General features: G+C 36.7%; 1 protein-coding gene and 1 long non-coding RNA gene across 3 annotated transcripts in view; one reads left to right on the top strand and one right to left on the bottom strand.

Moving 5' to 3' along the window:
• Positions 1-13496, bottom strand: part of LOC145670438 (uncharacterized) — an 84645-nt gene that overhangs the window by 29712 nt on the left and 41437 nt on the right. The window lies entirely within an intron of this gene.
• Positions 10002-13496, top strand: part of ZnT63C (solute carrier family 30 member 1) — a 281272-nt gene continuing 277777 nt past the window's right edge. For both annotated transcript variants that reach the window (XM_081739115.1, XM_081739113.1), the window contains exon 1: positions 10002-10211. The gene's annotated coding sequence lies outside the window, so the exon portion shown is untranslated. The remainder of the gene's footprint in view (positions 10212-13496) is intronic.

The raw sequence follows: 13496 nt of genomic DNA, 5'->3' as shown, positions 1-13496 counted from the left end.
ATCAACAAGGCTTTCTTTGCGTGCATGAGTGAAGGAACACCAGGTTTCAAGCATTGGCGATCAGGAAGCATAAAACATTGATGTGATCCCGGAACAATCTTCTTACAAACATTGCAAAAGATCTCATTACAATCATGAAGTCGTTGTCCTGTATGCACAAAAGAATATACTCTGTAGCATTTAGTACATTGCTTCACCATTTTGCATACAGGTTCCCCTTGATGATATACAATATTACGATGATTGTTAAAACATTGTTCGCCGTAAAATTGACGATTGCAGTCGTTGCATAATATCAGCGTTTGGTTCTTGTCGCATAGTGGTCTCTGTAAACATTTGGAGCACGTTACAGGACAATTTTTCACATGTCTGTTACGTTCACTGTATTTTTTATGGCACGCTTCACAGTAGAACTTGGTTGCAAAACAAGCAGTTAAGGATTGGATGATGTCAAAATGGCCAGCCAAACAAATCAAATTTATGGGAGTGCGATTTTCGTCGTTGGGCCCCTCGTACATGATATCACGGCCTGTGAAACTGGTATACACTGTAATTTTATATTCTTTGAGGTATGCCTGGAATTGTCGTATTTCATTTACACTGGCACCATGATCCAAATTGACTCCTGCATTTGCACATAACGCATTCACTTCATCGTCCACAACATATTTCGATTGACGTTGATATTGCCAATATCGTTGCATATCTACATTCTTGTATGCCTTCAGGCCAATAGCAATAACAAGGGCGTACGCCAGGCACCTTGAATCTTGATTTTTTACACGTACAATCCCTCGCTTGCTACGTAACAATTCTTCGTTTTGAAGTACTCCTTGCCGCAAACCGCCATAGCCACGTGGAATATCCACACGATGAAAATGAACGGTGAATGGCTCGTGCAGGAGAAATGCATTGTTACTTTGTAACACTCTTTCGAATGAGGCCCACATCGTTTCCAGTGTCAAGTTTCGTGCTTGGCGAAAACTCACCCAAAATGGCTTATTGGTATTGCGTGGCGATATTACCGATAAACCAACCATCGCCTCATCGTCGACATTGGCTAACAAATGGTCTAGCATTGCTTGGAAACTATTATGTACATACTGTATGATATTGGTTCCTACGGGTGGTGCGTTGAATTGAATTTCGAGCATTCTGCCCTCAATGTTAAATCGTCTATAATGACGAGTGATTTCATTGCGCACAGTAAAACCCGATTCGGCCATGTTAATAAAAGGAGAAAACAAACAAACAGGTACAATTACGGTAAAACAAATATGTAATGGGAAAAAAGGAATTGAGCAGCGTGAATTTACTACAAAAGAAAAGAAGAAAGAAAAATCTTAATCACCTGATAAACAGGAAATCATAACATTCATGATAAATTCTTAACTAAGCAATTCATGTAAAGGTCCTGAGTTTGATTCCTGGCGGGGCGTTCAGAATCTCATTATGAAAGCACACGTACTAGAAATCAAAGTTTTTTTTTTAAAATAATTATGTTACTGAAATGAGTGTTTTATTGCTGTCAAACTCGAGAGCATTACATCAGCATGTAACTGACCTATCATTCTATAGTGATAAAAAGAATGCATGAAATGAATGAATGTTTCATCAGTACTGAGATGTTAGAAAGTACGCGTCAGCATTTTTTTTCCCCACTCACAACGACCTTTAAATGATGCGTTTGCAAGTTGAAGAGATTCATCAACCATTAACGATACACATACGTAATTGTCGAAACAAAATCTGTATAGCGTATTTTTTTTATTATTATTGTGACTAAGCGGTTAGCGTACATGGTTCGGACGTGGAAGGCCCTGGTTCAAGCCTCGGTGGGTTTGCTTTCCACGTCGGGGCATGTCAAGCCTTTTCTGTAATTTAATATTCTCACACGTTATCATACATTCTTTTCAAAACTAAGCTAAATGGTTGACGTACACCTCATAATACATAAACGTACATAAATCGTCTATAATGACGAGTGATTTCATTGCGAACAGTAAAACCCGATTGGGCCATGATTAAAAAATGAAAACAACAAACAGGTACGGTAAAACAAATATGTAATGGGAAAAAAGGAATTGAGCAGCGTGAATTTGAGTTGATTTTTTTGATTTTTAGTTTAGCGTCCCTTTCAGCAGCGAGGCTATATGAGACGTGGACCTACTGATTAACGTGGAATCCGAACTACATGAGCTCCCGCCGGGAATCGAACCCGGGTCTCCCACGCCAAAGGCGCGTATGCTAACCGCTTAGCCCAGGAAATCATAACATTCATGATAAATAATTAACTAAGTAATTCATGTAAAGGTCCTGAGTTTGATTCCCCTGGCGGTGACGTTCAGAATCTCATTATGAAAGCACATGTACTAGAAATCAAAGTTTTTTAAAAATAATTATGTTACTGAAATGTGTGTTTTATTGCTGTCAAACTCGAGACCATTACATCAGCATGTAACTGACCTACCATTCTATAGTGATAAAAAGAATGCATGAATGAATGAATGTTTCAACAGTACTGAGATGTTAGAAAGTACGCGTAAGCATTTTTTCTACTCACAACGACCTTTAAATGATGCGTTTGCAAGTTGAAGAGATTCATCAACCATTAACGTTACACATACGTAATTGTCAAAACAAAATCTGTATAGCGTAAATCTTTTAACCAAATATTCATGCACTCTTTTTTATTTAAGCGGTTAGCGTACATGCTTTCTAACGTGAAAGGCTCTGGTTCAATCCTCGGTGGGGTTTGCTTTTCACGTCGGGGCGCTGTCAAGCCTTTTTTGAAATGTATTATTCTCATGCGTTATCATACATTCTTTTCAAAACTAAGCTAAATAGTTGACGTACACACCTCTGGCCTTGGTTCAATCCCGGGGCGGTTGCTCGAATATCACGTTAAACTGAAGGGGACGCTAATGCTTTCAAAGGGTATCGAACCATATTATTCTCAGGCATAGTTTTAGAAATTTTGTAATGTATTCTTTTCAAAACTAAGCGCACACATTTTCTGGCCATGGTTCAATTCCCGACGGGCGCTCGCTGAAGGGACGCTAAACATATCATTTCTCGTGCTTAGTTTTAATGTGTGGGGATTCCTGATTCGATCTCGTGAGTTTATTCGGGGTACTCTCACTTTCCCATTCCACTAATTCTTTCATAGCCTAAATATTTCGTACTAAAAGTAAAACAGTGTATGAGTGATCCACCCCCACAAATATAAAATAAAAATGATTTTCGAATCTTGTGTGAAAAATAAAATCTCACTGAACTTACCTCAAATTCAATGAACACAAAGTCGGTGCAGTAAAGCTTCTTAAATGAAGACACTTCTAAAAAACAAACCTTCTCACTCGATAGTTGAGAGCGGTGTAGGATTTGAAAAATGAAATTTAGATTTTTATTTAGGTCGCTGTGAAAACGACGTCACCGTCAGCCAATCAGAAACGAGGAAATTTATAAAATGACATTACAACGAACCAATCAAAACGCTCGCTGCTTTTGTCATGAATCACGAACCAAAACGATGTGTAACAATCGATCGTGACGTCATTCACGTTTCTCAATAGTATCGCAATTCCGATCCCAAATGATTTCTACATGTCACTACTTGTCGTAACTGTGACGACATTTCATTTTCATCATATTCCATACGAGAATGTCAATGTTTGCTTTTTTCATGAATCATGCTGACACGTTCGTAGTAAACAAAAAGTAATGCGATCCGCTGACGTTTGCATTTTTCAATCATATGTGCTTCTATGTCGTCACACAAAGAAGTCTATCAGCATTTTATTTTAATCCACGAACGGAAGCGTTACACTGTCAGATTTATTTTCTTAAAGTATGTGTATCCTTTTCAAGGACCATGGTTCGAAACCCACCAAGCATGATTAAATCCGAATTCATTCATAGCTAAGCGGTTAGGATACACATCTTTGGTTTGAAAGACCTGAGTTCGATTCCTGGAGAAACATTTCTTAGGATTTTTCTAAACTTGGTTTAAATTTCTAGTTCGAAAATTTTAAAAGTTTAGTTCGATAAAAAGTTTGATTTGAGAAGCGTTACACTGTCAGATTTATTTTCTTAAAGTATATGTGTATCCTTTTCAAGGACCATGGTTCGAAACCCACCAAAATCGATTAAAACCGAATTCATTTAAGCGGTTAGCATACACATCTTTGGTTTGAAAGACCTGAGTTCGATTCCTGAAAAAACATTTCTTAGGATTTTTTCTTAAACTTGGTTTAAATTTCTAGTTCGAAAATTTTAAAAGTTTAGTTCGATAAAAAGTTTGATTTGAAAATTTTTAGATGTGATTTACATCTTTAGTTCGAAACTTTTGTTTTTAAAAAATGTTTTAGTTCTACAAAATTTTGTTTCAATTTTTTTAGTTCGAAATTTTTTTGGGTTCGAAAATTTTTTGATTTGAAACTTTTTGTTTCAAAATTTTTTAGTTCGAAAATTTTTTGTTTGAAAATTTTTGTTTAAAATTTTTTAGTTTTGAAATTTTTTTAGTTCGAAAAAATTTTTAGTTTAAAATTTCTTGTACTCTGCGGAACCGTTTCGAAAAGAATCGGAGCAGTTTAGGTAAGAAAAATCTGGCAACACTGTTTCCATTAATGAAGCGCTTACTGAGCAATAAAACGCTGAGCGTTTAAAAAAAAACGCTTAAACTCACAACAATGTGTTATAAGAAATCTACAAGCGACACCCCTCTTTCACCATTGTTACTTCCAGAGACATAGGCTACTAATTCAAGGACAGGATCTCCATCAAGGTAAAAAAGCTGGTAATCATCTTATCTGCCAAAGAGAACGATAATATTTAATGTAAACTTCAGTACAATATCATGATACCATAAAAGGGTTATTTAAGGATGGGGTTGAACCCTCCATGGGAACTTTAAGGTACCAAAAAGGATAACCATTAAAAAAAATCCAGGTCTAGGGTGGATCGTCGTCATAGCACTCTGAATGTCTAGCATTGGGGTGGGTGTGTAAGATTATGCGATTTCTATCAACCAATCAACATCGTGGTACCAAAGGACTCATCTTACCCATAAAAGGGAACGAATTTTAAAAATCCCAGGGCCTAAGATCACGTGACCTCTATCAGCCAATCATAAACACTCATCTTACCCGTAAAAGGGAACGAATTTCAAATATCGTAGGGTCTAAGATCACGTGACAGCTATCAACCAATCAAAACACACATCTTACCCGTAAAAGGGAACAAATTTCAAAAATCCCGGGTGAGGGATTTTCCCCGCGGGTGACTCATGACGTCATACCACGTGACCTGGAAAATTTGAGTTTCCCGCGTGGGCGGGGCCTAACGTCACGTGACCTCTCTCAGCCAATCAGAATCGAGGTACCAAAGCATTCATCTTAGCCGTAAAAGGGAACGAAGTTCAAAAATCCTGGTCATAAAAGAGAGTGAGGATGAGTCATTCGCGCCAACGGGGACCACTACTACTATAGTAATGAATAATGATGTTTGTTTTGCAATTGCAAGTTACATTGAAACTAGGGATTAATGAACAACTGAATTTTGAATTCCACACATGCTATTAAATGTATGTTATTACTCTTAGAAAATGAAAGACAGTAAATACTACAAGCATATGCTACAACATTTAAAGAAATATTTGCTTTTGGAACATTCCGAAACATGTTTGTTGTTATTAGGTGCAGTTTTCACTTTCTTTTAACACATCAACATACAACAATACTTAGAATCACTCCACACTCCAGTTATACAAAATAATCCTAAAACCTAGAATTATATTGAATTCACTAAATGTAATTGTATGTACACTCGGACACCCCTAAACACAACACTTCGCTCCTATATTACACTGCAAAACAATGGAAAAAGTAGAACTTGTTTCTTATTACTCTCTTTTTAATTAATATGCCTTACTTTAGAAAGAAGAAAAGATATTTTAGGAACTGTCAATTTTTGTGCCATTAAAGAATAACTTGTGAAATACTTCTTTTTCTGCGAAATGTTCTCTCAGATCCAAAGCGGCTGACTAACATATCGAGCCCTTGTAAGAAGAAGTGAAAATATGCTGGAATTGTTGTGCTCCAATAGGTTAATTTCTGTAGCAATTAAAACGCAATTCCTGTAGTTTCCTTTACTCCACGGATAGACAACCAATACGTACTCACGCAACGGCAAATATTATATGGCATTATTTTTTCTATTAACCAGTAATACATACAAAAACTTTACATTTCTAAATGAAACTATATACATTAATGGGTTACTTAAAAAAAGTGGCGGGCAATTGCCCCCTTTGCCCCCCTAATCGCCGCCCATGGCCCCATCAAACCTAAATATGCCACTGTACTGGTGCTTTCTGTCTTGGACTGGAGGACAGATTACAACGTGAAAGCAAGAGAGAAAATTTTAGTTCTGTTTTGAGAAATATCCATAACTACCAGAATTCCTTTCTTCTCACGGTGAGAATACGTTTTATTTTGGACATAAAAGGCTGGATTTGGATTCGAACTGCATCAAAAGTGTCACTGTTCGTCTCAGTGACCCCAAAACCTATGGATTCGACAATAATATCGGTCATTTTCGATCATTGTGATATAACTCCCCTCCTCTCCTCCAAGTTGCTGGGCTGAATTTGGATTTAACCGGAATCAGAAGTGTCACTGTTCATCTCAGCGATTCCGAAAACTATGGATTCGGCATTAATATCGGTCATTTTCGATCATTTGTATATATCCCACCTCAGTGGCGGCGATTGGACGTTAAAAGTGGGGGGGGCAAGGCATGATCTGAATATTTGTATATCAGGGTTAGTTTTCATGGTTGTTTTAACACTTTGTTTGACGGAAGGTTGTATAACTAATAGGATACTATCTTTTTTAGTTAAAATACCAAATATCGTATTTCATAAGAGCAACGCAAGTAGTTACTCATAATAACGAAAGTGTAAGAAGGGATTTTATTGCTTGCTCATGAACACCTTACAATTCTGTCTGGAATATTGTGTGATCAGATTATTTAATAACAAATTTGCAAAACAAATAAATAGAAGGGATAACAGCAATCATGGTAATGAATAATGAGGCTTGTTTTGCAGAAGTTATATTTGAAAATGGGAACTAATGAACAGCTTATATTTTTTATTCCACACATGTCATTACACGTATGTTATTACTCTTACTAAGGATGTACTTGAACCTGAACCCACAAAGTGGAGATGATGTATATATTTCCTGAAAGATTGGGTCAAGGCAAGATCAAAGCCGGTTACCAAATTAGGGAGTTCTCATGCATTCCGCTTGAGGGCAGCACTTTATTCATTATTAAAATCTTTAAGCGTGTCCATAAAGTCCGTTACAACCCCGAAAAATCTGAAACGGTGAGAGAAATATATATATAAAAGTATCTTTCATCATTTACTATCACATAAATATTCACAATTCCTTCAGCTTAGGACAAATACTTTAATGTCGTTGAGCTTAGGTTTGATAAGACTTCGACAAGTACTTTAACAAGTAAAATATATTATAATGTATCTTGTAATACAATGGTGTCATTACCTTTCAAATATCTAGCGGACAGTGGCGTATTTAGGGGACTTCCGGGCTTAAGCCTCCTCCCGAAATCTTACTTACTATAGTAAAGTATATGAAATATCTTGCAGAATTTTCACATTTTCAGGCAAAAACCCCCCGAAACGAAATCGTAAATACGCCACTGCTAGCGGAATATGCTACATTTCACATGTGCAAGTCACTTCTAACCGCACATTATGATTTTAAGTTTGGTATAATTTGATAGAAAAAATTTAATGACTTATCGTAACTCATGTGGTACAAAAAAAATTATCATTCATTACCAAGTATACAGGGATAAACCAAGGGGGGTTGGGAGATAAAGACTCCGTCCTCCCGCAATACGAAAATTCATTCAAAATACTGGACTATACCGGTACCTAATATGAGGAAAACAATACTTTAAGAAATGTTTAAGTTCTGATAAAATATCACACATGCACGAAATAAAACCCTAAGTCCGCCCTTTAGTCCCATCCCCCGAGACAAGAAGTAAGGTTTTCTCGTCTCATTTCTTAAATTTTGTATAAGTTTCGTCTCGTCTCGAAGTTTTCTACCCCGTTTTGTAAATTGATTAATAAAATTATGCTTTGATTTTTTCTTAATTTTATCTACAAGTTAGAAGAATCGTTCCGCTTCATGAGGGCCCACAATATCTTAACCATATACCATTATTGGAGTATATTGTGCAATGACATGTGTATCTTAAAATGTTCATAAATGCACTTCATTATGTTCAGAAATCACGTTATTAATTTATAGTTTTTATACTATAAATCATGTAACACGCAAACAATATTTGAGATATGATTTGGATGAACAAGTACTGCCGACAAGACTCCTGAAATACATTGTCTTGTTTCGATTCTCATCTCGCGTTTAAAAAGGTGCCTCTCTTCTCGACCTTTCTCGACTTTCTTTCTTTTAGATTAAAAGAAAGTAGCATCAACATCTCCGTCCTTACTGGTAAAATACCGGCTAGTTGATGCAGAAATGATATTTTAAAAAATTGGGTGACATGTCTCAGTCCCACGCGTCCCCCTTGCCCCTTTATCGACTCCTGTGTGTAAATGTATATTTCTCTTACTAATGTTAGTAAATACGTATGTTGCATGCATTGTTGAGTAAGGGGGCGTTTACACTTGGTCGATTTGCGTTCGATTTAGTTGAATTGACGCCACTTTCAACTTAATAGACCGTGTAAACAGGACTTCAACTTAATCGCTTGTTGATCGAAAGCGACTAATCGACTAGCAACTGAATTGAAAGACGTTCTGTTTTCTGTGGTCGATTCTATTTTCTTCTGCTATAACACCGCAAATTGTACCAATTACTTTTTGCTTGGACATCTTTAAAATTGCCAGTCGATTTCGAATCGACCAGAGGAGAGCGAGTCGACAAGCAGCATTCAATTTTGGTTGAAACAATTGAACACATCCTTCGATCTGATTCGGTCTAGTTGCTTCGATTTAGTCGCAAATGCAGCGAGTCGATTTAGCCGTGCGACTAAATCGACCAAGTGTAAACGCCCCATAACACATACAGTAGTAAAACAGCACTGTAATGGGGCGTTTACACTTAGTCGATTTGCGTTCGATTCAGTTGAATTGACGTCACTTGTAAACAGGACTTCAACTTAATCGCTTGTTGATCGAAAGCGACTAATCGACTAGCAACTGAATTGAAAGACGTTCTATTTTCTGTGGTCGATTCTATTTTCTTCTGCTATAACCCCGCAAATTGTACCAATTACTTTTTGCTTGGACATCTTTAAAATTGCTAGTCGATTTCGAATCGACCAGAGGAGAGCGAGTCGACAAGGAGCATTTAATTTCGGTTGAAACAATTGAACACATCCATCGATCTCATTCGGTCTAGTTGCTTCGATTTAGTCGCAAATGCAGCGAGTCGATTTAGCCGTGCGACTAAATCGACCAAGTGTAAACGCCCCATAAATTGAAGTCCATTTTACACGGTCGATTAAGTTGGAAGTGACGTCAATTCAACTAAATCGAACGCAAATCGACTAAGTGTAAACGCCCTATAACAGAGATAATTTTGCAGTGCTATTTCTACATTAATATTTGAGTTAAAGGTAGGTCAGTTACACACGTAAGTTCCTAAAATATCATTAGTTATTTGTGAATTAACACATTTTGCCGGTAAATTTTCCTAAAAGTTGTTCCCGTATTCCGTATCTGCTCTACATAAACGAGAAATAGAGATTTTCTTCAAAGTACTCTTTCCAGAAAAAATGAAAAAAGAGATATTTTACTTGCAATTGTGGGTTGGTTACACCTTTCACTAAGCGTTGCTTTTCTTTTTCTTGCTCGTATGGATTTAGAAAGAGCCATTTAAATTGCTTAGTTACTGCTGCCATCTAGAATTTATTTGCAAACGTATGTGAAAGATGGCAGCATTTGTCACAATCGAGTAGTTTCTTGTTGCTCAGCTGGAAGGTCACTGGTCTTTACAGCTGATACAGTTGGGTTTTTAATAGTGGTAGCAAGTGATTCCACTTGGAATTTTTGAAGTGTCTATATAAGCAGTGTGCGTAATATAAGATTCTGTGTCAGATTTTGCGATAAAATTAGTGTAAAATGCAGACGACCTAAGTGGAAGGTAAGATTGTGATTTTTGTTTTAAAAATTGGGTCTTAGTATGGAGACCCTAGACACAATGTATTATTAGTTTCGCTTCGAGAAAAGTAGTAGCTGCAAATTGAATTATTTTCTGTTGTTTATTAACAGACTGCCTGTTATAACGTCCCATTATTGACGTGTAATAGCAAAGAGTTGCACGAAGCGAAGGCAGGAAGAAAACAATGACTTTTCTTTTAAAACAATAAGAATGTCAAAACTTATTATTTTCGGATCTTTCTTTGAAAGGAGAAATAAATGCATCTTCTAAATATCTAGAATCGTTTAAAATGCTCAGTGAAAGTATATTCCCTTGTTAATGTTTATCAGTTGTTTGTTTCTTAAATGAATGGTTACTAGAAATTTCGTAGAAAGTATTTAGTTTACGGATCCTCTACAACTTATTCAGTCCGTGAACTAATAACAACAGCGTATGGCTGCTGTATTCTATGTAATTGCAAAAGTGAACTATTCGCGCAGGTGGGGGCTAAGTGGTAAAGCACTCCCCTGTGGTGCGAAGGGTCTCTTGTTTGATCCCAGGTCGTGTAAATTGGTAATGCACAACATCGTGTCCTTAGATTTTCTCGGGGTTCTCCGTTTTTCTACCATATTCCCATTGCATAAATTCTTGGCCTATGTTTAGCGGAAGGGGTCCAGCTCTTTTCTCTAAAAAATGTTAGAATTCTGGTAATTTCTGTTCACATTCGGTTAGTTTGGTTTAGGTTAGGTTAGTTTAGTTTATGTTATATTAGTGTAGTGGTCCTGCATAATTTTCCAATAAATTATAGAATATCGGGTAATAGTATACATGAGAACCCCCTGATCTGCGTTTCTTCTGTGTTCTATTACCACTTCTACATGAAATACCTTAAATTTTCTACGTAGTGCAATAGTGAGAAGTATACATGTGCACAAGACATGCGATATGCGTTAACCCCCCCACACACACATAGTCATAGATAAAGTACAAGGGCACTACACATGCAGATATAAAGTGCAGGTACTTTCTTTTTTATTTTTGTATCAGTCGATAAGTAAATAAAAGTCGCTTTGTAAGTACCCCCTTTGTAAGTTCGTACATACTCAATGAATAATCCCTAAAAGTATGAGCGTCCTGCTCCTTCGGGAACTGATGCAGCTTCATGTATACTATATCCGAATTTCGCTTATTTGTAGTAATATTAGGTTAGTTTAAGTTGGCTAGGTTAGGTTAAATTAGGTTACGTTATGGTACGTTTAAGTACTTGCATCATTCATTTCTCCTGTAAATTTTGTGTTTTTACGTGCTTTTGGACCCCTTGTACTAAGCATACTCCATATTATTTTATTATTATTATTCACTTTCGTTATTCATTTGTCTCCTTTAGCCTAAAGGCCATAGACGTCAAACCAGAAATTTCACTTAGTTTGTTTATTCGTGTAAGTTTATTGCATGCCAAAAGCACACACACGCCTTGGGAAAATTACAAACCTTGCACAGTAACCACATTCAAAACGCATCCACTTTCTCTCAGTATTTATGACAAATACTACAAGCCAAATGAGTAGTATTTGTTGATCAAGAAGAGATTTACAAGATCTAGCTTTGATGGGGCAAGATTAGGGATGAAGGTTCTAGAACGCTAGTCCGTAACCCTATTGTTAAAGAAAGTAATCTACTTGGTTACTAACCTACCTTTACCTCTATGTGCGGGCCAGCATTCTAGAACTCCCGTTCAGTGGAAGTTTGGTTTTTAGGGAAGGATTAAAGATTTGTAAGGGATTTGTAGAAAAACCAAGGAATAAATAATAGTATTAGGTAGTGTTTCTCACACCATCGTTTTCGAGGTATGCCGTTTGGTCATCCTAGATTCAGGGGCAAAACAGTAAATAAATAGAATAAGACTGAAGTGAATTTCGTATCGTATACCATACAGTAGTAGTAAATTACATAAGCAAGCGTCTTGTACTTTCTCTCCAGAACAAGCATTTTATGAGATTTTTTTTTTTTTTTTTTTTTCATATTTATTCTATAAAATAGCATGGGCAACCTTCCATTATTAATATGTTTGTGTTCTTGCGAGCCAGGGTGTCTATCGGTCACAAAATCAGAAAGCGGTGGCAGGGTTCTAGAACACAAGTCTCCCTTCCCATTTAGCAATGGTAAAGACAGCAAACAACGTACCCTGCGGGGATCTAGCCCGCCTTCACTCGCTGACGCTCGCTCGGTAATACTAAGTAAATTAATTATTAAACTTTGGTACAGAAGAGAACCAACCTTGCTACTAACCTATATGGGGAGAGACCTGCGTTCTAGAACCTTCCCGAAAGGGGTCATGAAAGTCAAGGAAAGTTAGCTTTTGGTCACGATTTTTTTTTTTTTTTTTTTTTTTTTTTTTTTTTTTTTTTTTTTTTTTAATATTTGTTAGTACAGATGGGAAAATTTTGTTCTGTCAATATCCACCACCAAAAATGTGTATTGTCGGCTTTAGACGCTATCAGATCGCATGAATGAATATTCGGCCTAATTCGTTGTTGAAAGTGTTACGAAATTTTATATGATTTGGTAAAGAAAAGTCACTAAATTTCATTTTGAAATTTTACTCGATACCCTGTGAGCGAAACGATGTTTGTCCTCCAACTTCTCTTAGACCACTGAACCAGTTTTGATTGCTTTTAGCACCTGACTTGACTCTTGCCTAGTTTAGGTTTTCATATTGAGTTGAGTTGATTTTGAATTCAACGTCCCTTTTCAGCAGCGAGGCTATATGAGACGTGGACCTGCTAATTAACGTGGAATCCGAACCACATGAGCTCCCGCCGGGAATCGAATCCGGGTCTCCCTAGGTTTTCATATTGTTACTTTGATTAATATGGTTATCCTTAAGGGCGGGGAGGCAAGTTTTGCGAGGAATCGAGTATCTCACAATAGGAGAGGATTGTTATATGAATTCTTCATTCAAAATAAAGAGTACCCATAAGGTAGCGTTTTAAAACATTTTCATTTTAAGTGGGAGCATCTTCATGGGTATTATTTAGTTTCTCCCCCAGATCATTTGGTAGTGACTCTGGTTCATTTGATAGTGTTTTTGGTTCGTAATTTGTGACTGTGATGTAGTCATAAGTATATATACACTGTGCATGTATAGCATAAAATCTACAGTTCATAAAATACGGCATTACTCGAGCTGGCAGTTCTACCAAATTTTGACACATTTTCAAGTTAGGTTAGAGCTTTGTGATTCTTTTAGCAGAGAATGCACTAAAATGAGAAGCTCCATTACTACTT

This window comes from Thermobia domestica, chromosome 14 (assembly GCF_964235325.1).
Source record: "Thermobia domestica chromosome 14, izTheDome1.hap1.1, whole genome shotgun sequence".
In the NCBI taxonomy this organism is placed as follows: domain Eukaryota; kingdom Metazoa; phylum Arthropoda; class Insecta; order Zygentoma; family Lepismatidae; genus Thermobia; species Thermobia domestica.
The sequence above is the reverse complement of the archived record's forward strand: the minus strand, read 5'-3'. Positions and strand labels throughout refer to the sequence as shown.